Consider the following 25468-nt stretch of genomic DNA (forward strand, 5'->3'; position numbering starts at 1 on the left):
ACATAATCAATTTTCCTATTTTCCTGTGCCCCCGTACCACGTGTACTACTCTGGTCATAGAAAAAGTCTTTTCTACATGTCCCCAGGTACATAGAGCAGAAGAAGTGGGAAGGAGTGATGAGCTGATAAAGCACTGGGGTTGTTTCCTTCTCCTCCTCAAGCACCCACTAGCACACATGCATTGCCACACCAGAGGCTCTAAGCTGAGAGATGCTGTATTTTGGGGTAGAGGCCCAGAAATGCTTCAGATAAGTGCATAAGTCCTGGGCCCGTACTCTTGCTCTCAATCAAGGGTCTTTGTCCAATGTAAGGTAATGGGGGAGGGCTGGCACACCATAGACTTACCCTCTTGCTTTTCCTGCTGTTGGGCTCTACAGCACTCGCTTCTTCTGGCCTTCCCCCAAGGTCCCCGCCAGCCCTCATCCCTCATTCCTCCCTTTTCCCTTCTGCACTTTTCCTGGCTGTACTCATCAAACCCAGATTCCGAAGCAGCTCTGTTGGTAGCAGATACAAGAGAGGCGAGAAGAGGATGTGCAGAAAATATACTGCAGCAGCTAAAGGGGTTAGCTGGTCTCAGCTGAAGTGAGAGCTCCCAAACACTAGCTGCCACTGAGCCACTACTTGTTTCCTGGGCTCTTAGGTCAGTATTAAGAACACACTGCCCTGTAACGAGCAGGTTGCCCAGAGAAGTTGTGGATGCCTCGTCCCTGGAAGTGTTCAAGGCCAGGCTGGATGAGGCTTTGAGCGACTTGATCTAGTCAAAGGTATCCTGCCTGTGGCAGGGGGGTTGGAACTAGGTGATCTTTAAGGTCCCTTCCAAGCCAAACTGTTCTATGAATCTATGATTCTGTAAATCAGACTGATGGACAAGGCACAGCTTGACCTGCATGATTTGTTAAGTTTCAGCGCACACTGCTCAAAACAAAGCCCAGAGGAACTTTCTTTTTATTTAGTCAGAGATGACTACTTCTTTACAGTGTATGGAAAACCTACCAAAACTCTACCAAAACAAAAATTTTAATGGTATGCGAGCATCTTCTATTCCCAACAGAGTTAAATAACAGCTACATTTGAAAAAGTACTGACAGTTACAACTTCTCATGTCCCTCCTTTGCACCATTATTAATAACATCCAACTCTGCTCCCATTCTTGTCTTCACAACTTCTTTTATTAATAAATTTCAATATTTTTTAAGCAAACCTGCAAGAGAGTTAAATGGGAAAGTAGTCTTATAAGGTATAATAAAGGCTCCCAGGGTTGCACTGATGATTGTTGATTCTGTCTGAAGAGACACCAAGCCTATGAGTTTCCATATGAATGGTTTCTTGCCTTTTCAAGCTCTAAATAGCTTAAGGCTCACTAATTATACTGGTTCTGGGACTAGCATCAGAACATATTTTAGATGGTCAGCACAGACGAACTAGGTCAGAGACCTCTGGGGATTTAATCAAAAGGTTAGCAAACCTAGCAGCACACCTTGAGCACCAACTGCTAAGGCTAATGAGATCTCATTTAAATAGTTTTTCAGAGAAGTAGAAAAGATTACCTTCTTTTGGGAAATGAAATCTTACTCTGATGTTTTTATCATACATCTAGTAGTAGACCCTTTCCTCTATTTTGTTTTCTTTACAAATTTTCTTCTTTATTCTGGCAAGGATATTCGATTAATGGACTTAACCTAAATTATGCTGCCATTAGCACAGCAAACACTACTTTCCTGGGACATTAATGAAAACAATTTCTCCACAGCTGATACTTTTGCTTTAAAATGAAGTCTATTAATCTATCCTATTAATATTAGCTACTAAATGAAAACAATAACATACCTTATTTTCTTTTCCAAAACAATGAATTCCTTGATTAAGAGCATTCAGAGAATAATCTGAGTAAAGAGTGAGTAAAGTATACTATCTGTGATGTTAAGATGATAACATTTTATACATTTCATTATCAAGGTTCTTATATGAAAGGGCTAAATACTATTTATCAAAATATAGAAATGTACATGGAACAACAGTAAATGTATTAATATCATTTAGTAAATAAAATATTAACATATTAAATATTTACTTGTCTTCATTCTAAACACCATAAATAGACCTACCACATAAATGTTCTTTAAAATAGTCCCACTGAAGCTGATCCTTCACCGCTTTAGCACTGAAAGGTCTTTCAGCAAAACCTAAGGATGCAAACGAAAAATCAGGCCAGTGTGCCTTCAGTACTTACATAATCTGCGAATGAGTTCCTGTATGTGTTCTTTCTAATTTAAAGTACCTATGTTCAAAACAGGTAACAATTTTAAATGTACTTTCATTCAGCTTCCTCTGGCGTAAGAAAGAAATGGCAGAGAAACTAAAGAGCTAAATACACAATATTCAAATAAGAAGCCAAAAAAATGCCACAGAATAAAAGCAGTAAAGCAGTAGCTTCCTGCACAGACTTTGTGTCATTCTGAAATTGTTTTTATTTGCAGTGGGTCCTTTCACATACAGGCAAGAATCAGAAGGGATTTGAAACAATTAAATTTCCTTTAAAGAATGATCATCTAATGAAAGCCTGGTAATATAATACTAAAATAGTAGAAATTAACTGTACCACTACACTCTAACTACATTGCACAGCTTTATGTTCCCCAAAGGTACCTGGTATACGTGTTGTATTCAGTCAATTTCTGATTTATAGATAGAAATTCCTTTTGACTACCAAATCAAGCATAATGCTTTTTTGTTCCACATTGTATGGCTCTCAGTGGAAAATTCTAATTCACTATTTACTGTAAGACTTGATACATATCAAAAAGCTCTTTCAAAAAACCCATTCAGGATGTTCTGAATTTTATGTAGTAGCTCTATAATAATTCATTTTCTTAAATTATCTCCCTAGAGATTTTCATTGTATTCAAGTGAGTGGAGTATTGAAAGGATTGTATTATTAGCTATCACTTAAAAATAAGAATACAAGGATTTCTCAAGAAAATTCTTGGAACTTTCTTTTCTTTTTCAAGCGGTTGAAAAACTAGAACACTGAATATGGGGATATAATTTTTTACGTCTTTGGGAAATCATTATGATTTGTATGAAATGCCAGTAGATGAAGCATTATTTTGGCAAAAGTTAATTACACGGGATCCAAATCTCATTAAAGACCCCCTTTGGCATGGGCAAATTTAGTTAGATCGGGCCTGTTGATCTTTGCCAAGTGCTGTCTTGCATTATTCCATACTAAAAAGTTGCATGCACATTACTGTGTACGATGGTCCCACTTATATTGATTGTTCTAACGTATAGAGTTACAAATGAATTCACCATTGTTTATGAAGATGTGGTTCAGTTCACAGTGGCCAGCAATTCAGGGGGTATTGCTTTTGATTACCAGTCCTTTACTCAGTACTGCTCAAAGCAAGGATTAAGCTTTCTAAAGATTTATGTGGATCCATGCCTAGAATTCCATCTAGGTGTGGATCTGACCTCTGCCTAACTCCACCCCTCTTCTTCAAATATATTCTATAGGAAACTAGTGGAAATAGGTCTGGTTGGATTTAAATCAGTAGGAATTCTACCGAGATAGAGGTGCAAACATAAGACTAACTAGTTGTCTGATTCAAGCAGTGAACATCTCATTTACTCTGCAGCTACCAGTTCTCTACACCTCTAACACCCTCTAAGAGTAGAGAGGAACGAATGCTCAGCAGTCTGTTTAACTGATTAGATAAGGTTTCTCCCTCCTCAAATAAATGCTTTTGTTAGGAAAAAGAATAAAAATACGGAAGGCAAATTATAAATACCTAGAGAAATAACCTCTATGTAAGATGAATAAGGTTTGAGAGTAGTTAATTTTCATGCATCCTCTTTATTACAAGGCAGATATACACATTATTAGTCCAAAACATTAAACAAATGAAGTTGTGGATTAAAACATGTTGAATTTCAGATGTCTGCATTACAGAAATACTTTTCTACTGATGAACTGTAAACATAAACAGAAATCAATGATGAAATAAATACTGTTTCTTTATATGCCAGAGTGAATGGATTTACATTTTGTTTCAGCATTGAAACTGCTACAGTGGATGGAAAAGATCTGTCTATCTGTATTAAAAATCTGAGGCATGCATTTCATAGATAATCACATAAAGCGATACAAAAAATATATGAAGTTTCCCGAATAACCTTTGTTTGGAGCTCAGAGGCTACAAAACTTCAAGATATTGCTACCATACATCAGAATGAATCAATACAAATGAAGAATAAGTTTCTCAAGCGAAACAAATATCAGAAAACATCTTCTGTTCTTACTGACTTCAACAAGTTACCAGCGATCTAATGACATTGTAAGTTTTACCCGATATCGTGTTCCACAGCACGGTATACAGTAAGAAGCTTTTCATTCTGTCTCTAGAATACAGTCTCTTGAGTTCTAGTTATATAAGACTGAGCTCCGCAAGCAATGAACTACAAGGGTTCATAAGAAGGACGTGTTTCACAATTTAATTCGATCACAGTTGTTTCCGTTTTTTCTTGAATTTATGACCTATGTAGTTCCAACTGAATAGGAAAGAGCCTCTCATATTCATACTCCTGAAGGAACACGCTATTTTAAGTGATGGTTGCAAATATTGCATGTTGGAGAGTAAATATAATCAAAATGAAAGGATAGTATTTATTAAAGGTACATTACATTTTGATAAATGACAGATAGTTATTTTAGAAAGCACAGTTAAGTAATGAAAACAGAATAGATGCTCAGAAGCATGATATACTGGAAATCATGAGGCCTCCTTAACATTGTTATGCACTTCAGCCTTTACTAGTAAATCTCTGTTGAAAAGCGAAGGAGGAGGGCCAGGGGGTTCTTCTGTACAGAACATAAACCATAATAATCAGACATTTTGGAGTCAATAAAATGCTAACACGACACGTTAAGTAGCAAAGAAAAAAACAAATGAATGCAGTACTTCAATATATCAAAATAGCATAAATATTTTAGATTTAAGGGCAAAAGCAGTCTTTATTTGTCTTCACTTCTAAGTGAACAAAACGCCTGTGATCAGCCCTGCTTTTCACATTTGAATGTCAACTAAATTTGATAGACAAGAGAGAGAGATCTTATTATTTCTCCAAAAGACAGGTCCCATTCTGTTTGGACTGCTTAACAAATTAACGGATATGTAGCTGCAGACTGCCTACCGCCTGGGCTGACTCCTGGCCAGCCAACATCTCCGAAATGGTGAACAGAAGACGCAGGAGAGAGCTGAGATATTACGGTGTGCAAGGAAGGCTGTGGGAGAACTGACGATAGCGCATGACACTGTGGACAACGTAGAGAACATGAGAAGAACGAACACTAAATTGTGGCAATGTCAGGGCTGGGAGAGGAGGCAAGAAACAAATCCTTAGGAAACCAGGCTTCATTGATCTGGCTGTTTAGGAAACCATTTGTTCTCACGCCATGTGCTGCACTAGTCATGTATTATTCATCACCAACGACGCTGCGCAATTACTGCATAATTTGGAAGAAAGCTAAAATTGTCACCGTTCTAAGGAAAATAACTTTCCCATTCTCAATTTAGAGACTTAAAAATATTTTTTTTTTCCAGGAGCATTATGTTAGTCTGCTGTGAAGCAGGTAAATAGACAAACTGTCAAGAATTGACCTCATGATAAAAAAAGTTGGTTTGCTGTCATTCGAGAAATGCTCTCGCTAAAGTATTGTTTCTCACTTGCAAGTAAGTACATCTAGCTGAAATACCTCCAGTAAATAAAACTACCACAGTACAGCAGCAGTTACATAGAAAGCGCTCTCACTTGAAAGCACTAGAGATTCAATTGTCCACACATGTGCTTTTCATTCAAGCACAGGGACTATCGCAGAGTTTCCTCCCCTTGTTGACATATTTACAAATCTTGGCAGGCCTACCAAAAAATTTTTGGCTCATTCCACTGGATTCTTCTAGCTGAAGGATGAACAGTGGTGATGGGATTGTCATTACTGTTACCCTTCTTACCTCTCAAGCTCTCTGCAAAGTCCAGGAATACTGAAAATCTCTGTATGAGCAGGTTTTTAAAATGCATTGTCTTCAGAACTGAGTCAGTAATGGCAGTGTGGAAAATCAAGGTGAGGCAGACACTTTGCTTGTCCTAAGTGGGCATCATTACCTTAACATATTGTATACAACACACATGCTCTACCCGCAACAGAAACCATCTGTCGGGATGGCTTAGTGCCTGTGCACAGCCGATAAGATCTTTGTCCCTACAGTATGGGTGCCAACAACAATAGACTTGCTTCGGGAACCAGTGCAACGCTGTGAATAACCTCTCATCGTGTAGGAAGGCCGTCTCTCTGTTGGCATTGAAGCATTGGTACCACATGCATCTTTTCAGTTGTTAACAGCTGCTAATTAGCAGTAGTCATATTCTGAACCTCATTCATCAGACTGCATCTTGGCTAAGCACTCAGCATACTCAGAAATAGAACTGTTAGAAATAATATAAAATTGTAAGTCCTCTGGAGCAGAAATTGTCCTTTTAAGAGCATCATATTGCAGCTGGCTCAAAGTAAGCTTTTGGGTGTTACTGTAATATAAACTAAACATGTGATTTTCTTTTCCTGTGAGAAGAAACCTTTGAATATGAAGTTCAAAAACTATGAAAAATATATTAGTAATGAAAAATTGTCAGTTTCAATTTTTATATTGCCTTAGTCTCAGAGAGAGCAAGAGCCAATAAAGGAAATAAGCCCTGACAGCAGGACCCTAGACTTCAAAGCTTTAGTTCCAGATAAAAGTCCAATGCAAAAAAAAAAGTCAGTTGCACAGTGAAGAAGCTGCATCCCTTATATGAAGACAGAAAATCCTATTATTAAGCACCCTTCTTCAAATGGATGTGGAGAATTGTCAATTAACTACCTCTGCTAAGTGACAGACAACCTACTTGACTGCCTTGAGTGCATGCCTATCTTGATGAGTAGCAGTAATGCCGGATTTCTGTGGTAAATTTGCTTTTAGAGCCTCTTTGAAGGTCCCAGCATCACATCCACATACGTGATTCTCATTTGTAGCCTTATTTGCATTTCAGCACCTCGCTTCTCCATTCAAACATCAGAGATAAGGACTAGATGAGCAAGGTCAAAGAAGAGGCAGACAGTCTGTAACTTGACTTAAGTAAAAGGGCTTGTTTTACACAAAGTATGTGAAGGAAATTTTCTGTCTTCTTTCAGTATAAGTACAGAGCTCAGTAATTTTCCCTGTTCTTCAGTGTTCGTGTTTTTTTCCATTTCTTTTTTAATGGTCAAACTCTCCTCTCTATTGGGGTAAAGTTTATATCCTGGGAGTCTAAAATTCTTAAAAGTCTTCCCAAACTCTCTCTTGTAAGTATGTACTTCTCTTTTTGTGTTATTTATCAGTATAGTAGCGATGGCTTCTAAACTGTATTCTATGGCATTTTAAAAACTGGTTTTGATCACTAAGATGTTACAGTGAAACACATTTTGCTTGCCATTACTTGCTGTTATTCATTTAGTTAAAAAGATCCACCCTAACTGCCCAGTTAGTCCACATAATACTGGACACCTAACTTGAAGAATGCATTTAAGCAATGTGAGAGGTTCTAGGCTATGTCTATAGCTCTTCCTTGCTTATATAACATTAGAGGCAGTAACGAAATCAGATTTTAGCTGGTCACTCAACCTTCCCATATGCAGCAGTAGGAAGAAATTAAGTATCACTTTTTAACACAGTTCTATATATTCTTCATAGAAACTGATACCACAGTGTCTCTCTCCCCGTCTATCTTATTTTTCCACTTTGCACAAGAGACCAAAGGAAATAGAGTGAAAAGTAACAGATGCCAGAGAGACAGTGAGCAAGACTGAGCTAGGGTGAAGATCTTGAACCAGTCCTTTCCTATGCTGACACCTGGCATCTCTGCTCCTAGCTGAGACAGCCAGCATGCTTTTGGGCCAGCAGAATTTTAACATTTGTAATGAAACAGATAACTGTGAGGAGAAGTACGTTACACCATGATCACTTTATGGCGGTCTGGAATTTCATTATATGATGAAGTAGCTGTTTGAGTCTGATTCCTATAGGATAAAGGAGCTGGAAGTTTGGCTTTAACACCAAATGCATTAAATAATGCTATCCCTAATGAGTGGTGAAAATAGAGCTTATATAGGTGTCTAGTAAACTCAGGAATGTATATATTAAAAGCTGTTTTTCCATACACATGAATCAATTTTAGCAAAGTGGCTAATCATCCTTTGCTGACTTGATTTCCCTTCCGTTCAATATTGTAGATAATAGGAGGTGAAATAGAAACTTCCTAGTTCATGTCTGGCACATGGAGAGACTTTTATTCTTACATTAAATCAGCTGTATTTTCATCAAACCCTTTTACTGCAAAATAGATCTAGACTTGAAGAATGGAACTAGAATCCTACCGTATTTGAGAAGCTTAGGCTTCTTGGTGTGCAGTATAAGGATTAGAGTTCAAGTGAAACACTCCACTTGCATGAACTGCAAAATGTCTAGGAGGTAAGAGCTGCATAATAAATACATTTAGGGCCATTTGAAAAGAAGGAATGAAATCAGATTCCTATTTAACAGTAGACTCTCCCAAGAGCTCTAAGCAGTACTCCATTACTCATTTACAAAAGCAATGAAAACATTAATTGACCTCTTGATTAGTATTTAAGTAATAAATACCATAGTGGTTTAACGCACTGGCCTTTTACCTCAAAGACATAGTTTAAAACTGACTTGACAAAAAGATCAATTTAATTACATGATACTAAAATTGCAAGTGCCAATAGGTGAGAGTTTCCATGCGTACAAGGCCACACATCACATAATCATGCCAAATTGGAATTTATTCAGTGCTTTCTCTTTTTCTTTTTTTTTTTTTTTTTTTAATGAATGCATGCATGGTGTGTGCTGAAAGAAAGCAGGCTGCCACCTGCCACAGAAATATCCCACAGAGCAGCTTCCATCCTTGTGAACTAAAATATTTGGTTTAAATGCTAGAAACCTGAAAACTGACACAGTTTCATTATCACATTCAGCTAATTAAAACAGATGCATTCTGGAAAGCAATGTGAAATGTTTTCTTTAAAGCATATATTTTGTAGAATCATTGCACACATGGATTTGTGGAAAATAAACTCAGATTTTGGTTTTTTGGAAGATCTTTAAATGCAAACTTGATGTTGGCCAAGTCAATGGAGTCTGGAGGTACTTGTTTATAGTATATTAAATTAGTCAATGCAAGGCTTTCATTATGACTTTGACAGCTGGGAAATATCATAAACTGCTCTTAGTAGGCTTCTACCCTAAGGAGTGGAAATCTCATGAGGTCATCTATGCCTTTGAGTTTTCTTTTATCTTCGTCTGAAACTCTATGAAAACACCTGGCCAAAACAAATTAGGAGAAGAGTCTGTGTCCACATTTGGGTAGGTCCCAGAGGAAAAATCCTTAGGGCAGGCTCTGACATTTAATATTTCTGATGAATACATCTAGGTGCACACTATGTCTTAGGGAAATTAGATCTGAACTCCCGTACTGTGACTGTGATCCTATTTTTGGCTTACAACAGTTGATAAAAAGTAGTTTCCCCAAAACGCTTCACTAAATGTGTGGGATAAATAGTTCTGGTTGTACTGATCTGAGCGTTTCAGTGTAAGTAAGCTTGCTGTAGAAATTAATAGATAACCCCCAATTTCTGAAAAATATTTGTTAAACTTTGGTTGTTAGATTTATCCAAAACCAGATTATTTTCTGAATGGACATACTCTGCTTTCATTTATGCGCATCTATTTTTGTTGAGTACGATTATGCCATTATTCTGTCTGTCTGAAATTTTCTGGCAACATTGTTTTAAACAAGATCGTGTTTTCAGCTATTTTTGATAGAAACTATCTGTCTCTTGAAGAAATCTTTGACTTTTTATTGAAAACATGAAAATCTTAGTCAAAAAATATACTTTCACTGTGTTTAAGCTCATTTTCAATGATACTCTAGTATATGTAGTTTTTACGTTGGAATGATAGGAGCAAATCAGGTCTCTGTGCAGTTTAAGTATGTACACAAATAGAATTTTTTTTCATAAATGTATTTATGGAAAACAAATTTTAGAATTACATTAGTACAACAGAGAGATAAAAGAGCCTGCTAAATAATGTACATATCCAATGCAAATACTCTGATTAAAATTCTAAGTGGCTGAAGTTTGTCATTAATTTTAGTGAGCGCAGTATTTCACCATCCTATTTTTTTTATTTTAATTCAGTGATTTGTTGCAAGTCTATAATGCTAAATGAAGAATGATTCTGAGAACTGTACCTATTGCCCAAGGAAATTCATAAAGAGGAATAATTTAACAAATTATTTGGTGTGACTAAAGCTGTTTGCATAAGTGATGGATAGTAACTAAGATCTACAGAAGAACTGTAGACTAATTAAAGTAATCACAAGAACTTGATGTTGAATTAGTAACATACTTCTTAGAAATGGCTGTAATCCATTATTACTTTTCATTTTGGGTATCTTCAGGATTAGAGATCCTGAGGCATCAGTTGGAATTGAAGTGTAATGGCAGGTTGCAGGAAGATGGAGATACATACAAAAGGCTTATGTAAAAACTTGTTTTCTTTTTATGATTATTTTTTCCCATTTTTCAACAACTGGAGGTTCAATGCTGCCTACTAAAGGTCACTCGCATTGATGAAATCTATGGAGAACAAACATTTTATGAAAAAAACAATTCAAATAGCTGACTCTCTTCTATTTCAAAACAACTGTACAAAGTTTGCATTTGCAGGAATTTCTCTAGCACACGTTTTGGTGTGTTTTTTGTTTGTATTTGCATATATTCTGAACTTTGATTCATATAAAAAGACTTCGGGCTCCATCTGTTACGGTGGTCACTCAGGACAGGAGAGGCGGTGTGTTGCGTGGAGTTAGTGGATACCAAAGCCAGCTCAGGTTGGGTCACTGTTGCACTTGCACTGTTTCTTCTAAGGCTTGTCCTCCGTTGGTTCAGGTGGTTCCTGCTGCAGTAATTCCCATAATGCGCAACTCAAATCCCAGGTCACAACAATTTAAAGGTATTTCCATTACAATCTCCACCCCTGCCCCCTTTGGACCAGACCAATGGGGTTAACATTGCAATGAACTCCTCCCCTTGTCCCTGCTCTGGCTTGGACTTATCCACAGACTGCAGTCCCTTAGGGGTTTACCTGCTCCAAATGGAGCCTTATCTATGAGCCACAGCCTCTCCAGGGGTATACCTGCTGCGGCATGGACTTATCCACAGCCACAGTCACTTTGAGGTGCACCTGTTCCAGTGTGGCCTTCACCATGGGCCACAATGCCTTCAGAGGTGTACTTGCTCCAGTGTGGCCTTACCCACAGCCACAGTCTCTTCAGAAGTAAACCTGCTCCAACATGGCCTAAGCTGTGGCTGTGGTCTCTCCAGGGGAGTACCTGCTCTGTTGTGGGCTTATCCATGGCCACGTGCTTTGAGGTGCTCTAGCATGACCTCATGCACAGCCACTGATGCTTCAAGGTGTACCTGCTGCAGCATGGACCTATCCACAGCCACAGATGCTTCAAGGTGTACCTTCTCCAGTGTGTACTTATCCTTGGGCCGCAATCTCTTCAGAGGTATACCTGCTGCAGCACAGACATAACCACGGCCACAGACAATTTGAGATGTACCTGCTCCCGCGTGGACTTATCCACAGGTCACAGTCCCTTTGACTCAAGTTCACACTGGAGTTCCAGCCTGTCCAGTACAGCAGCACAGAAACAGCAGCGATCGCCTGGCCATCTGCCAGCCCAGGCGCGTGGCCATTGCTGTTATCAAAATGTTTCGAGGCACAGCAGAGTAAGATGATCAGCAGTACAGCAAGCAGCAAAAGCAAAAAGCAGCTGCTAACGAGCACAAGACTAATATACAGTGAGGCAACCAAGCCCCATGGCAAGGACAGGAGCCTGTCAATTAATAGCTAAACAGCAATAACAGCAATAACAGCTATAAATTCGATCTAGTACATTCTAATCAAATCTGTCATTATCTCGAACAGTTCAAGCCCACGTTGGGTGCCAAAAAGGACGGTAGTGAGTTGACCCTGGCTGGATGCCAGGTGCCTACCAAAGCCACTCTCTCAGCTGGGTAGGGGAGAGAAAATATAACGAAAGGCTCATGGGTTGAGATAAGGACAGGGAGATCACTCACCAATTACTGTCATGGGCAAAACAGACTCAACTTGGGGGAAAAAAAAAATATTACCAATCAAATCAGAGTAGGGTAATGAGAAATAAAACCAAATCTTAAAAACACCTTTCTCCTACCCTTCCCTTCTTCCAGGGCTTAACTTGACTCCTGATTTTCTCTACCTCCTCCCTGCCAGCAGCGCAGGGGGATGGGGAATGGGGGTTGCAGTCAGTGCATCATGCATTGTTTCTGCCGCTCCTTCCTCTTCAGGGGGAGGACTCCTCACACTTCTGCTTCAGCATGGGGATGGGGTCCCTTCCATGGGATACAGTCCTCCATGAACTTCTCCAGCGTGAGTCCCTCCCATGGGCTGTTCTTCATGACTGCTCCAGTGTGGGTCCTTTCCACAGGCTGCAGTCCTTTGGGAACAGACTGCTCCAGTGTGGGTCCCCTGCGGGGTCACAAGTCCTGCCAGCAAACCTGCTCCAGCGTGGGCTCCTCTCTCCACAGGATCACAGGTCCTGCCAGAAGCCTGCTCCAGTGTGGGCTTCCCATGGGGTCACAGCCTCCTTCGGGCATCCACCTGCTCTGGTGTGGGGTCCTCCATGGGCTGCAAGTGGATATCTGCTCCACCATTAACCTCCATGGGCTGCAGGGGAATCTCTGCTCCAGCACCTGGAGCACCTCCTCCCCCTCCTTCTTCACCGACCTTGGTGTCTGCAGAGTTGTTCCTCTCACATATTCTCACTCCTCTCTGTGGCTGCAGTTGCACAGGGTTTTTCCCCCCCCTTTCTTAAATATGTTATCCCACAGGTGCTACCACCATTGCTGATGGGCTCAGCCTTGGCCAGTGGCGGGTCTGTCTTGGAGCTGGCTGGTGTTGGCTCTATAGGACATAGGGGAAGCTTCTAGCACCTTCTCACAGAAGCCACCTCTGTAGCCCCCCTGCTACCAAAACCTTGCCATGCAAACCCAATACATGCTGAAGTTCTGAAAATGGGACTAGTCAGAAAATTTGACAGCTGAAGGCCCCGTTCACCAAACTTCAATCATACAAATAAAATGGATCCATTCACACGTATAAGTATCTTGCTCATTTGGAAAGAGTTTTCTGGGCTTGACTGAAAATGCAGTGATAAATTATCTGTTGATGTCAGTCATAGTTGTCTCAGACCAAGTCTTTTAGAAAACTAGAAAATTACATCATCAACACCTGCCTAGGTGCTATTTAGATTAAGCTTACTAGATCTTATAACAACAAAGACTACCACTTAAATAATATTAGTCATATTTTTGACAAACTTTGTAAGCCCCTTTATGTGTTTCAGAACCTATGAGAGAGAGTATTAACCATGCAAGTGTTCATTTTTGACAGAGGCGACGAAGCAGAGCTCATCACCTGTAGAAATGCAATCTTCTTTGGAAATGGTAATCAGCACGACACTTTTTAAAAGCAGTATAATGTGTTTTGGCGGCACATAAATGAATAGCAATCGAAAACAATGCTGTTATGTTTGATCTCTTGCCAAATGATTCAGTATTGTGGCTTAAAAGTCATACAGGTGTTCTTTTTTCTTGTTGTGGGAAAAGCAGACACGTCACATTATTAGTGGTCTAGAATTTTCACAGCTTCACGTGAAATGTTGTGTGTAGTTAAGAGATTAAAACAGGACTACACCTTTATTAAAGGAAAAGAAAGTATTTGGGTCAATTGGATCATGGGATAAAAATTGACTTATTGGAAAAAAATCTATTCTATTTCCAGAGCTTGGTTCAGAATCGAATGGCAACAACTTAATTATAAACAGCCTTTATGGCTCAGCTAACTCATTTTGGAAGTTAGTACATATTATCAAATTACTTTATATGGGATAATCTGGTAGGAATGACAGTCTCCATTTTAGAGAGCTAAGAAGAGAAACGCTATGCTGAATTAATTTTGCCATAAATAAAAACAGAGGTCATAACAAGATAAACTACACAAGATTCCCAGTGCTGCAGCCTGTCTAGCACCTCTGTGGAAAAACCAGTATTCTATATTAGTAATGCCGATCATTTCAAATTGTCTACTAAAGGTCTGCAGGTAAAATGATAGGGTTTTGTATGTACGTGGTGAGTTTCCTTCATCAACATTCAATGTTTATCTTTTTTGACAAATCAGTGAGCGTTCTTACATTCTTATATAGCACACTAAGGAAAAAAAAAAACTGAAAAACTTAATTATTTTGCTGTTAACCCTTCTCTGGGAAATTAGAAATGCTAAATATTCATGCTACTGATGCCCATGGGATTTTTCCATGGATTTTGATGAGCCTAGGATCCCAGTCTTTATTCTAAATGGCACTTTTGTGTTCAAACTGCAGAATGATCCACCCTGTATGCTTGCTTATCATAATTTTATATTAAACAATATAGTTATACATCCATAAAATGCTTATCACTATAGCTTATATATGACCCAGTCTCCCAATCATAGCTTTAGAAGGTAAATGAGTGGAAAAAATGTGCCCAGTTTAAAAACTTCTTTCAGAATCTGAAACAGATAGAAAGCCTGATAAACAGTCCTTTTGTGGCCTTTCACTCTGCCTGTGATATATTTTCTGTAGATTGGGATTTTATATGCAAACCCATAAGATGTAAGGAGTCGTATATTTTGCTTTTTTAATGTTTGTTATATCAGAAGATATTGAAAAAATGGATGCAGGAGAGTGCCAAACAGGCTGTTCTGTGTTTCTCTCTGAAAGACTAATAATAAGCTTAGTTTGTTTAGCTTAATTATTAAAAATAAGATGAAAGAAAAAATCTGATCACAGTGCGTTACCATCCTCACTAAATGGCTCTTGATGTGGAAGGTGGCAGCATATAGAAGAACAGTGAATGGCAGTTAAAAACAGATATTTGACTGAGAAAGAAGCAACACGTTTTAACATAAAAGCCAAGGAAGCACTGAGTTCTTCATCTTTCTGTGTCTTCAAGTGCTTGAAACAGGAGGCCATGACAGTGCAGTTCATTCAGTGATGCAGTTTATTAAGCACAGGTTGCAGAGAAAGGCATAAAATTATATGGCTGTTTTCCTTTAAGTAACTTAGATGATTTCATGGTCCTCAGGCTTAAAATCCAGCCAGTATTCCTGTGCTCCCATTGAGTTTTACTGACCTAGACTATGCCCGGATGTTCCACAGCCAGCCTACACCTGGCTTGTACTCTCCTGCAGAACGCCATGCAGACATGCTGCTGAGGAGGCAGGGATATTCACTGAGGTACCTACTCCTAAACCTTCACATTAGCCTCATAGTCTGCTAGTGGTGACAACTGAATCTGCCTGAACTGGTCCGACCTGCTCATTCATCTTCTTCAGCTAGCTAGCTGAAGAAGTCAGTACCTTTGGTCTTCCCTCTCTTCTCCTTGCTTCACCTTGCTGGAGGGTATGGAGGGCATGGCCTCCAGCGAGCTGCCGGCTCAGCTGCGCCCGTGAATGCTCCCTAATCAATCAGAGTGGCAGAGGCGCGCATGTCACTCCTTCAGCTCACGTCGTTCATTTTCAGTGACCAGGTTAGAGAGCACCTGTATAGGAACCTGACTTCCAGCAGGGAGGTGTTAGGCAGTGACTTGTGGATAAATCTTCTTCAGCTGCCACAGTTTCAGCTGCCAGAAGATTTGTGAATAAGCACCTGGTGCAAGCTGGATGAAAACCACTACGTAAATTAAACTAACTTACGACCCTTCCTAAAGCAAATTATTGAAACTTTTACTCTGTCCTATATCTTGCAGTGGCCTATTGTAGACATTTTGTGTGCTCTGATGTAAGATACAGTATTAGAACCATATGCAATAATCCAAAATAATGAGAAACCTCTGCGAGTGTACAGTAACGCCACTACGCCATATTTATGAATAAATATGTTCAGGATTCAACCGAGTGGAGAACATGCCTGTTTCATGCTTCTAAAGACAGTGGTTCCCAAGGGACAGAAAAAAATACCTGTGCACCATCATAGCCAGATAGCACAAAACCTACATCTTTTTTCAGCTGTACTTTGGTTATTTTCATCCCAACTTTCCCAACATACATGGCAGAATGAAAATGCATGATGAATCATCTATCTCAATGTAAATGTAAATGCATGTGAATGTAAATAGATGTAAAAATGAATTTGCATTGCATATATGCATGTTAATTTTTCCAGGCTACAACTGTCATCTTTTAGACGGATTAACGATTTAATTTCTCTCCTTGGCATTCTTTTTAAAGCTTGCCTTTTGTACCCTGATAAAAATTCATTGGAAAACAGTATTTTGTATGATATAAGAAATTGTCTTTAAGATTTATTTTTTACTTGAACTTACAGCCAGCTTAGTATTTCTGAATTTTAAGGGAAATTCTAAGAAGTTTCTATTTCTGACTTGATAATACAAAATTTGCAACTGAAAATAGAAAAAATGTTTCAAAATAGATTTTTTAAATAAGAGCTATTAAGAAACAAGAGCTTATACTTTCAGAAATCAACATCTAGGATACCACTTGAATATCAGCTTTCTCAGATCTAGGTAGCCTAAACATTAACAAAATCTACTGCTAGCCAAACGTATGGTATTGCTTGATTCAGACAAGGAAAGACAGCCAGACAGAGATGTCAACTTTTGAAAAATACATCTGTTTACCAGTAAGTGAACCCAACTGATATCACATAGCTTTGTTTAACAAAACTTTAGCCATTTGCCTTCCACAATGCACTGCCCCTGGTGATGAAACTCCAGTACACTTCAATATAAATTGTGAATTTTCTCTAGTTAACTCAGTTGCCGTACTCTTCTGAAGAACTTACAATAAAGTGCATTGCCCTTCACGCAGCTGTAGCTGCTCTGAGGCACAGGAGGAGGGGTGAACCCTCTGAATGTGGCATCGTAAGAGCCACTCGTAACACTGGGGCACTAATGACTGATGTCTAGGACAGGCTGGAGTCTCTGCCTTGCACAGGAGCAAGTCAGACTCTTGTACCTCTGAGAAAGAAGGCCAGCCACTGGGTTCCAAAGTCGTTTTGAGGGGGAAGCCAATATCACCACAGACACAAGGTGCCATTAATCACCTGATTTACAGTATTTTGAGGCAGTGTGCCTGCCAAGTTTGGAATTTTACATCCTCACATAACAAAGTCGTCTTTTTCTCAGTACTATATTACTTATTACAAAAAGAATGGTGTGTCTACTAAGAATCTAGGAAGGAGGGTAAAAAGGATTTGGAGATGTTGGGAGAGGTGTAGTGCACAGTGCATGGAAGTGAGTCATAGAATCACAGAATCATTTAGGTAGGAAAAGACCTTTAAGATCATTGAGTCCAACCATAAACCTAACACTGCCAGGTCCAACACTAAACCATGTCCCTAAGTGCCACATCTACATGTATTTTAAATACCTCCAGGGATGGACACTCAACTACTTCCCTGGGCAGCCTATTCCAGTGTTTGATAGACCTTTCAGTGAAGAAATTTTTCCTAATATCTAATTTAAGCCTCCTCTGGTGCAACTTGAGGCCGTTTCCTCTAGTCCTATTGCTTGTTACTTGGGAGAAAAGACCAACCCCCATCTCACTACAACCTCCTTTCAGGGAGTTGTAGAGAGCAATAAGGTCTCCCCTCAGCCTCCTTTTCTCCAGACTAAACAACCCCAGCTCCCTCGGCTGCTCCTCATAACACTTGTGCTCCAGACCCTTCACCAGCTTCATTGCTCTTTGGATGCGCTCCAGCACCTCAATGTCCTTCTTGTAGTGAGGGGCCCAAAACTAATCTCTACTGGATCTCGTAGAAGTGTGAGGAACAAAACTCTTACAGGAAGTCAAGTAACAATAGACAGATCTGCTAGACTGCTGTATTACTTCTATTTGTGTGATAATTTACATATTTCAAATAAAACAGACACTAGCATTAAGACAGAATTTAAAAATGAAAAACATTATGTCATTTCAGTTCTGGTAAAAGAACTCAGGTTGGATGAAATAAAGATTAAACAAGCATGAGACTATATAAAATTTGCTTATTTTAAGATGGAATGTACAAATACACAGAGAAATACCTTTAGATAATAGATTTAGAAGAAACAGTTGCTTGAAAATATTAAGACCGTGGTTCCCAAGCTGGACTAACTGCTTATATTTTCTTCTGTAGCATTGAATAAAAGGAAATAGTGTATTTAAAAAAAAAAATAGTTTTGTCTAATACAAAGTTACTGTTTTATTTTTTCACCTCTGTTACTGATCTTTCCCAGAGGCCAGATCCTGGACTAGATAGGCTATGTTTGATAAGAATACTCTTCTTGATAAGAAACTCTTACATTTTTGAAATGTCAGAAATTATTTCCTGTTGGTGGGCAAAGGGACCAGCTTGAAAATGCCCAAGAAAGAACTCTTCCTTTTTTCAGTTATGGAATTTTATCTTAAAAAAAGTTACAGCTGCTCTGGGTGCAAGCTGGGCAAGATTCAGCAAGATTCAGACTACTACCTAAAGTATTCAGATGTAACAGGCAAATGATTATGGAAAATTAACTTTTTAAACTCCTGCAATGATGCTTGTAAAATCTATGAAATAGAAAGAACTTGTAATCTTTCACAACCTGTCACTGAGTAAACTGCTTTTATGCTGACCTATTTGGGACATTTGCAAAAGCAGCATCCACACAGTGGTAGAAAATCTTTTATGCTACCTGCACATTATCATGAAATCCATTTGAATCATATGCATTAAAAGAAATCTGTGTGTTTGTATATAGATATGCATTGTGTGAGATATATATATATATATTAAAATATACTGTATTCTTGCCCATTTTGTCTAGGTTGGCTAAATACCCCAGTTCTACATCGTTAGTGTTTCACTCTCAGTTTCCAGTTCTTAGGCATAGAATAACCAGAGTTGTTATAACACCATGAACCAACAGCGTTGTTAAACTGAGGCCAGTACCACTGCTTTTAGGAGTGGAGGTTATTCTTGCATGGGCATTACAAAAACATGTAAATACACACAGAGTCTCAGGAGACATTCTGCTCCTAAAAGGCAGAGTACCAACAACGTGGTTGTAACTGAATGGTAACAAGGAGCAAAAATCGTAAATTCCAGGACATGACATTATATAGCATTCTCCGGTTTCTAACACTGTATCTGCATTGTGTTGGTTTCTTTTTATCAACTGTAAAATACTAAGTAATTAAGACATAATTTCAAATTCTTATTGTTGTTTTTATGTTCTAAATGCTAAAATGATTGAACTGCTTTTGTCTCCTTCAAAGAATTATCTTCTTCTTTCCATGAGGGAGATAATCTAAAATCCACAAATACAGAGTATTTTACATGCTTAAGTATTTCCTGAGATATCAAATTATAGTATATGCAATAAGATGTAGAAAAGTCAGACAAAAGCAAAATGTCAGTGTGATCCTATAGCTGTATTTCTTGAGTATTTATGTACATTTTTTCACTTATAAGACACACATAAACCAAAATTGCAAAATAAAAAGCTGAATATGAGGTCTTAATAAGATCACCAACTCCAGTGTAGAAATTTCATGTTTCATACAGACGATAATTTTGAAGTTAACTGAAATCCATAAATTCTAGCATAAATATGCAAATACCTTGAAAAGCATGTATAGGTGGATTCTGGTTACTTAGGAACGCCTAAACAGCAACATACCTAAAACTGCCAGTTTAGGGAAAAATAGGATCATGCTGCTATCATCCTTTTTGGATACAGAATGTTTTTTCTGCTTTCTACTGATCTCCCTCTAGTGGAGACCTGTAAGTCTGCATGCGATGAAACTAATCTCCACATTTTTTCATGCAACATAGCTATAACACATGATGCATATGCTACAAACATCTGTTTTCAGTAATCAAGACAAATTCTGTCAGTTCCTTTAGGGAAAAGCAGTGTATGTAGTACACACAGAGACTGGAATTACAAACCCTTGAAACTCAAAGGCCCATTAGAGAATGGCTAGGAATGTAATTTGTTTGCTTGCTAAACCCTTTCCTTATGGATTGCAATTTTAATTTTTTAAAGAAATTGGATTAATATATGGGCTAGATTCTTCCCAGATATGACAAGAGTGCAGAAGGAAAAAGGAAAAATAGAGAAACAGGTGTTTACAGAGACTTCTTTATCCCTCGTCCTTATGGGGTGAGCAGGCTCTCAAGGGGATAGGAAATAAAGTATGGCCTCACCTCCTCTAATCTCCACACCAGCCTGCACTCTGTGTTTGGTATGCAGAAGGAGTACATTGCACCCCATAAATCAATGTCAAGCCAAATATGCTCTTTCCCTTACACCCATGTTTTGTGTCTTCAGACAAGTGGAGTTCTCTAATGCAGAATGTCTTCCAGCTCCTGCTGCAGAGTGCTGCAACTCAGCTGCCCCAGGCTTTCCTTGGGTGGCAGCGAATGGTATGACAAGCTGCTCTAAAAGCATGCACTGGTGATTCACATATGTAAATAACAAAATGACTTGTGCACATATTACATGTGGCACCTTTATACATAGAGAAGCAAATCTGTATTACGGACACTGTGGATAAATACATAAAAGCCAGGAATAAATACACACGTGCATTCATTCGTTCATGTATACCCTCAAATGCAAATTGCCAATCATTTTAAAGAAGACAAAGTAGTTGCAAGATAACAGAAGGTTGTTCTTCTGATATCAATAGCATTAATCATATATTTCACTGTGAATATACCATTAAAACATAACTTTGATTAATGATAGTGTCAGTGTATTTAATCAAGTGCAAGCAATACGGCACTAGTTGGTTGTGATTATTTCTCCCCTTGACCTCCTCTAGGTGAGGAGGAATGTGAGTGAAATTGGGGCATTCCACTGATGTGAACCTGGCATGCAAGGAGACTCCAGGGCCCATCTTAGCCCAGGTGACTTCTCAAAACTCCCGAGAAGGAAAAAGAGGAGCAAGTCTGAATGTTTGAACCCACATCAAACATTACAATGATTAATTATAGGCAATGAAATCGTATCTACGGATCCCAACTAAAAGCAGGGTCGTCTTGTCCTAAAGCTTGCACTCACATGTACCGAGGAACCATTCCACAGAGTTCCAGTTACTGCAGAGAACGGTTAGGGAATGCTTACAGGTCCAAAAAAAGTTACCGATCGATCTGGACACAGACTGCTGATAGACAGCCCTCCGATACGCAGTCCTGTGCTAGATCTGTATGGCTGGACTGTAGCTCTCGCTTTGGCAGGGGTTTGAGCTCTCTTTCACAGTTGCCTTTTTTGTCAATACAATGGAGCCTCACAGTTCTCGGAGGGTGTGTTACTACTAGCTGCATGTAACCCCTAGTGAACTGACACTAGCAGTAGAACAAAAACAAATGGAATGGCTTTGCAAGTGAAAAAGACTAAACTCCAAGTAGCAAATCTCACAAAGGGGTAGAGGAAAAGGAAGAACAAAGATCAGAAAGATGGGAAGAAGGAAAAGAGGTGGAGGAGGAGAGAGCAACTGCAGCGCTCACTGCTGCATGTAAAGGAAATGGAGATGAAAATCATGCACAGATCTATCTGAAAGAAGGGGGAGAGGTCTTTACTTAAAGAGCTTGTAAACCATTGCAGTAGCCCCAAAACCACCTTTCCTTCCACTGTGCTCTGTTTAATCCTGCTGCTGTATTGACTTCTGTGTGCTTTCAGTAGTTACTTTTTGGCAATTGCAACGGGAAGCTTTCTAGAGAGTTGTGGGCATGGCGTTATGTCAGCGAGCAAGAAGGAACGGGAAGGATTTTACCTGCCTGTGGCAAAGATAACTCAAATGCCTCCTAGGCATTTTGCCAGCATCCCTCAAAGGCACCACTCTGACTGCACCTTTAAACTGGGCAGCTTGTGCTGTTCACTGTGCCAAATAAAAATTCTCTTGGTTTCTTTTTAGACAGCTTTTGAATCATGGTGAAGCCAAAAAAAAAGTCTCTAGTAAGTGCTATTTTTTCCACTCACCACTAACACAAAAATGCTGAACAGATTGAAGGCAGGGGGATGGGGAGGGAAGAGGGATGAGTGAGGAGGAGTTCCATTGTGCTGAGACCAATTATAGAGGTCTCAGCCCAAAAAAAGACTCTTTCAGAAAGTCACAAACAAATGAAAACAGAAGACTGTGATAAATCGTGGCACAGCTTTAACAGCCATGCATCTCTTGTTCCCCCAAAAGCTATAATAATAAGCAAATTGTAAGGGTCATATCCCTCTGAGGACCGTAAATTCAATCAGTATTTGAATATGTTGCATTTTTACTGTGTTAGATTGTTTTACTAGTAATGAATTATAATTTTTTTAATTTAAAAAAAACCTGCAAAAACATACCACTTTTAAAAATGTATTCGTCTTTCTGATACCCTAATATAGTATTGACAAAACACGCTTACAGCTTGGTGTTGGAAACAAAACAAAGCATCAGCTGGAAGCAGGGCTTTTTCTGTTGAATATGAATTCATCCACCTCCTTCAATTTTGAAATCTTAACAGCCTCACACCAGATTCAGGTTGTTCCCTTGTATTTCTCTGCATATTCATGCAGCTTTATGTTCATAGAGCATTACATCTCTTTTGCCCCCTTGAACATGTTTGTTCAATATGTTTTTCCCATGGCATATCCTTCCCGAGTGTGTTTTCAGAAACCACCACATGGGAAACGCTGTAGAACCTCCACTTTTTAGAGCGCAAGAGGGAAAATAACCAGCTGATAATCATTAGGATGTGGGAGCTGAAGGCATATATGGCCTAAGTATGTAAGCATAGCTTTCATTAAAAAAAGTTTAAATGGCTAACCGGTGTGGATAAATCTGTCCTGAAAATTATTTGGTGGTACCTATCAGAGGCGATCACAACATACAAGTTACAATGTGGTGTTTTCTTGACTATATCTCAAGGCAGTTTGGAAGACAGATTATGTCACCACTCCGTTTCTGGTTGCCATTATTCATGCTTCTATTGAATTTCATCTATTTCTGTTCTCATCATTGTTCAAAAATACTGGATTGTGCCACCACAGTTGGGAATCAGTAAGGAGGAGCATGCCAGTTCTAAAAAAGGAAAGCTTTTTGCTTTCACAAAAAGGCTTTGTTAATTAGTGCTACACAAGGAGGGAAATGACAAAACTCCATACTTTTCCATTTAAATGTTTGTAAAAGTGATGTTGTTTAAATTTCACTGAGTGTAGCAGGAAATGTTAAAGCTGAAAGAGACCAGACAGAACATAGCAATGTCCTTTGGGGTGGGAGTGAGAGAGGGAAAGGGCCTGAGGATTATGTTTTCTTTATTTATACTCTTTCCTTTCCACTAGAAAACTGTGAACTTTTAAAGCTTGTAAAAAAAGTATTGATTTGACAGCCCTGAAGACAGACCTCTTCTTTTATACAGAGAGCCAGCATTAACATAAGCAGTCACAGTACCAAACCCCTGTTCACACTGATCTGGGGACAAAGGGAACAACTACAGAGCCAGGCCAACACCTATGCAAGATGCCTCCTTGAATACATTTAGCTCACTGTTTCAGAGCACGCTTACACCAGGATACACCTCACCTAACTTGATATTTCATTTGAGGCACCCTATTTACTTACCCTATGCAGGTGACAGCTAAAGAGAGATTCTTCTAGAGCATAAGTGAAATCTCAAATGGGTTCTTCATTGGCAATAGAAAAACTGCAGGACGCTTACACTCCTAACTTGGATTCTTCAGTTATATGCCCAAAATTAGGTGGATGAATCTAGATCCTAGCACATCCATACAAGGAATTGGTGTTGACTAGCAAGTATACTTTTAATTCACATGCTAGTTCACACCGCATTCATTTCCTCATATAGACAAGATATAACTCACAAATGGGACTGTTGTTTATTAGGATGAATTAGTAAGATTTTACTGCAGCTATACAAGATAATTTCTGGAAACGGTATTTTTTCACTATCAAATAACTTATGGTCTGTACACAAAAATAATGTGCCAAAAATTATAAGACCTTAGCTTTTTTCTATAGAAGCAGGGTTGTCTGTGGCAGTAAAATTGAGTTTGTATTTGACTAATCCTAAGAATACTATTTATTTATTAGTGGAAATGATAATACTTCTTTTGGCAACCAATATTGACCTAATAAAACACAGATGTGTGAATGTAGCTATATTTGCATTTATGCAGGGATCTGCAATTTATAGTCACCTAGGGGCTCCCTGTATCCACAGTGAGCCACAGGCATTGGCTCCACACTCAGCAAAGCCACGGAAGCTTTTCTGTTCGGACTTCAGCTTCAGAGAAAGAAATGTGGATGTAGCTTTCATATAATTAATTTCCCTTTCTCTGCCTCTTCACTTTTTTGCTTGATTCATGAGAATCCAAAACCAATCTCTTGTGGCCAACTAACTTTTCTTTTCAGGTCAGAAATTATACTGCTAATATAAAGATTAATTTTCTCTGTTGAAGCCAGGAAAATAGATTTTTCCCTTAGCCTTTCCTATCCAAAGTGGTCTCTCCTCCACAAAGTAACCAAATATTATGTCATATATCAAACCACCAACAAAATCTGTCTATACCCTTTCATACCGGAGCTGTCTATATCCTGGTACAACCCAGAGGAATCCCAGGATAACTCTAATATATGCCAAGTTGCCATGTCTCAAGGGGAGTGTCCTGGCAGCCGATGAACATGACCTTGCTCCAGGCACATTCATTCTCCTTTCACCAAATAGTTACTTCTGCTCCGCTACACCAGGGCCTGCAAGTACAAGTGACATAAAATCTGCCTTCAGAAATGTCACGTCACTTGATGATTTCTATACTTATCACCTATATTCTGATGTCAGTTTGCTCCAGATAGATATAAGCAACCTGGTGCCATAAGAGCACTTCAAAGCAAATTCGTCTGGGTTTGTAGTTCTTCAAGACTTTTTATCCCACATGGTGGCTAAACAATAGGTGTTTCCCACCTGTTCTGCAGGTTCATGCTACAGCTTTTGCATGGATTGAATAACCTACACTTGCCTCCACAATTTTAGAACAAACTTCATGTTTTTCATTAGTTGATTGCATTAGATCATGTTTGCATGTTTCCTCTTTTCTTCAAACACCAACAGACTCCAAATCTCTGTTTGTTTTTTTTTGCTCTGCTTTGTTTTGTTCTGTTTAGTTTGAGGTTGTGGTTAAATGCTGGCAGCACTAATGCCATTGCTATCTTAGCTATATATTTTAGAGTCATCCTTGAAAGTA

General features: G+C 38.9%; 1 protein-coding gene and 1 long non-coding RNA gene across 3 annotated transcripts in view; one reads left to right on the forward strand and one right to left on the reverse strand.

The window, feature by feature from the left end:
• ROBO1 (roundabout guidance receptor 1) overlaps nucleotides 1–25468 on the forward strand; it is a 735949-nt gene that overhangs the window by 369489 nt on the left and 340992 nt on the right. The gene's annotated exons all lie outside the window — the stretch shown is intronic.
• LOC148055685 (uncharacterized) overlaps nucleotides 1–25468 on the reverse strand; it is a 63519-nt gene that overhangs the window by 11693 nt on the left and 26358 nt on the right. The window contains exon 3 of the long non-coding RNA XR_015704842.1: nucleotides 2106–2183. This is a non-coding gene — a long non-coding RNA (uncharacterized LOC148055685). The remainder of the gene's footprint in view (nucleotides 1–2105; nucleotides 2184–25468) is intronic.

Source organism: Nipponia nippon, unplaced genomic scaffold (genome assembly GCF_047370975.1).
Source record: "Nipponia nippon isolate SJK-2023a ecotype South Korea unplaced genomic scaffold, ASM4737097v1 scaffold_2, whole genome shotgun sequence".
Taxonomy (NCBI): domain Eukaryota; kingdom Metazoa; phylum Chordata; class Aves; order Pelecaniformes; family Threskiornithidae; genus Nipponia; species Nipponia nippon.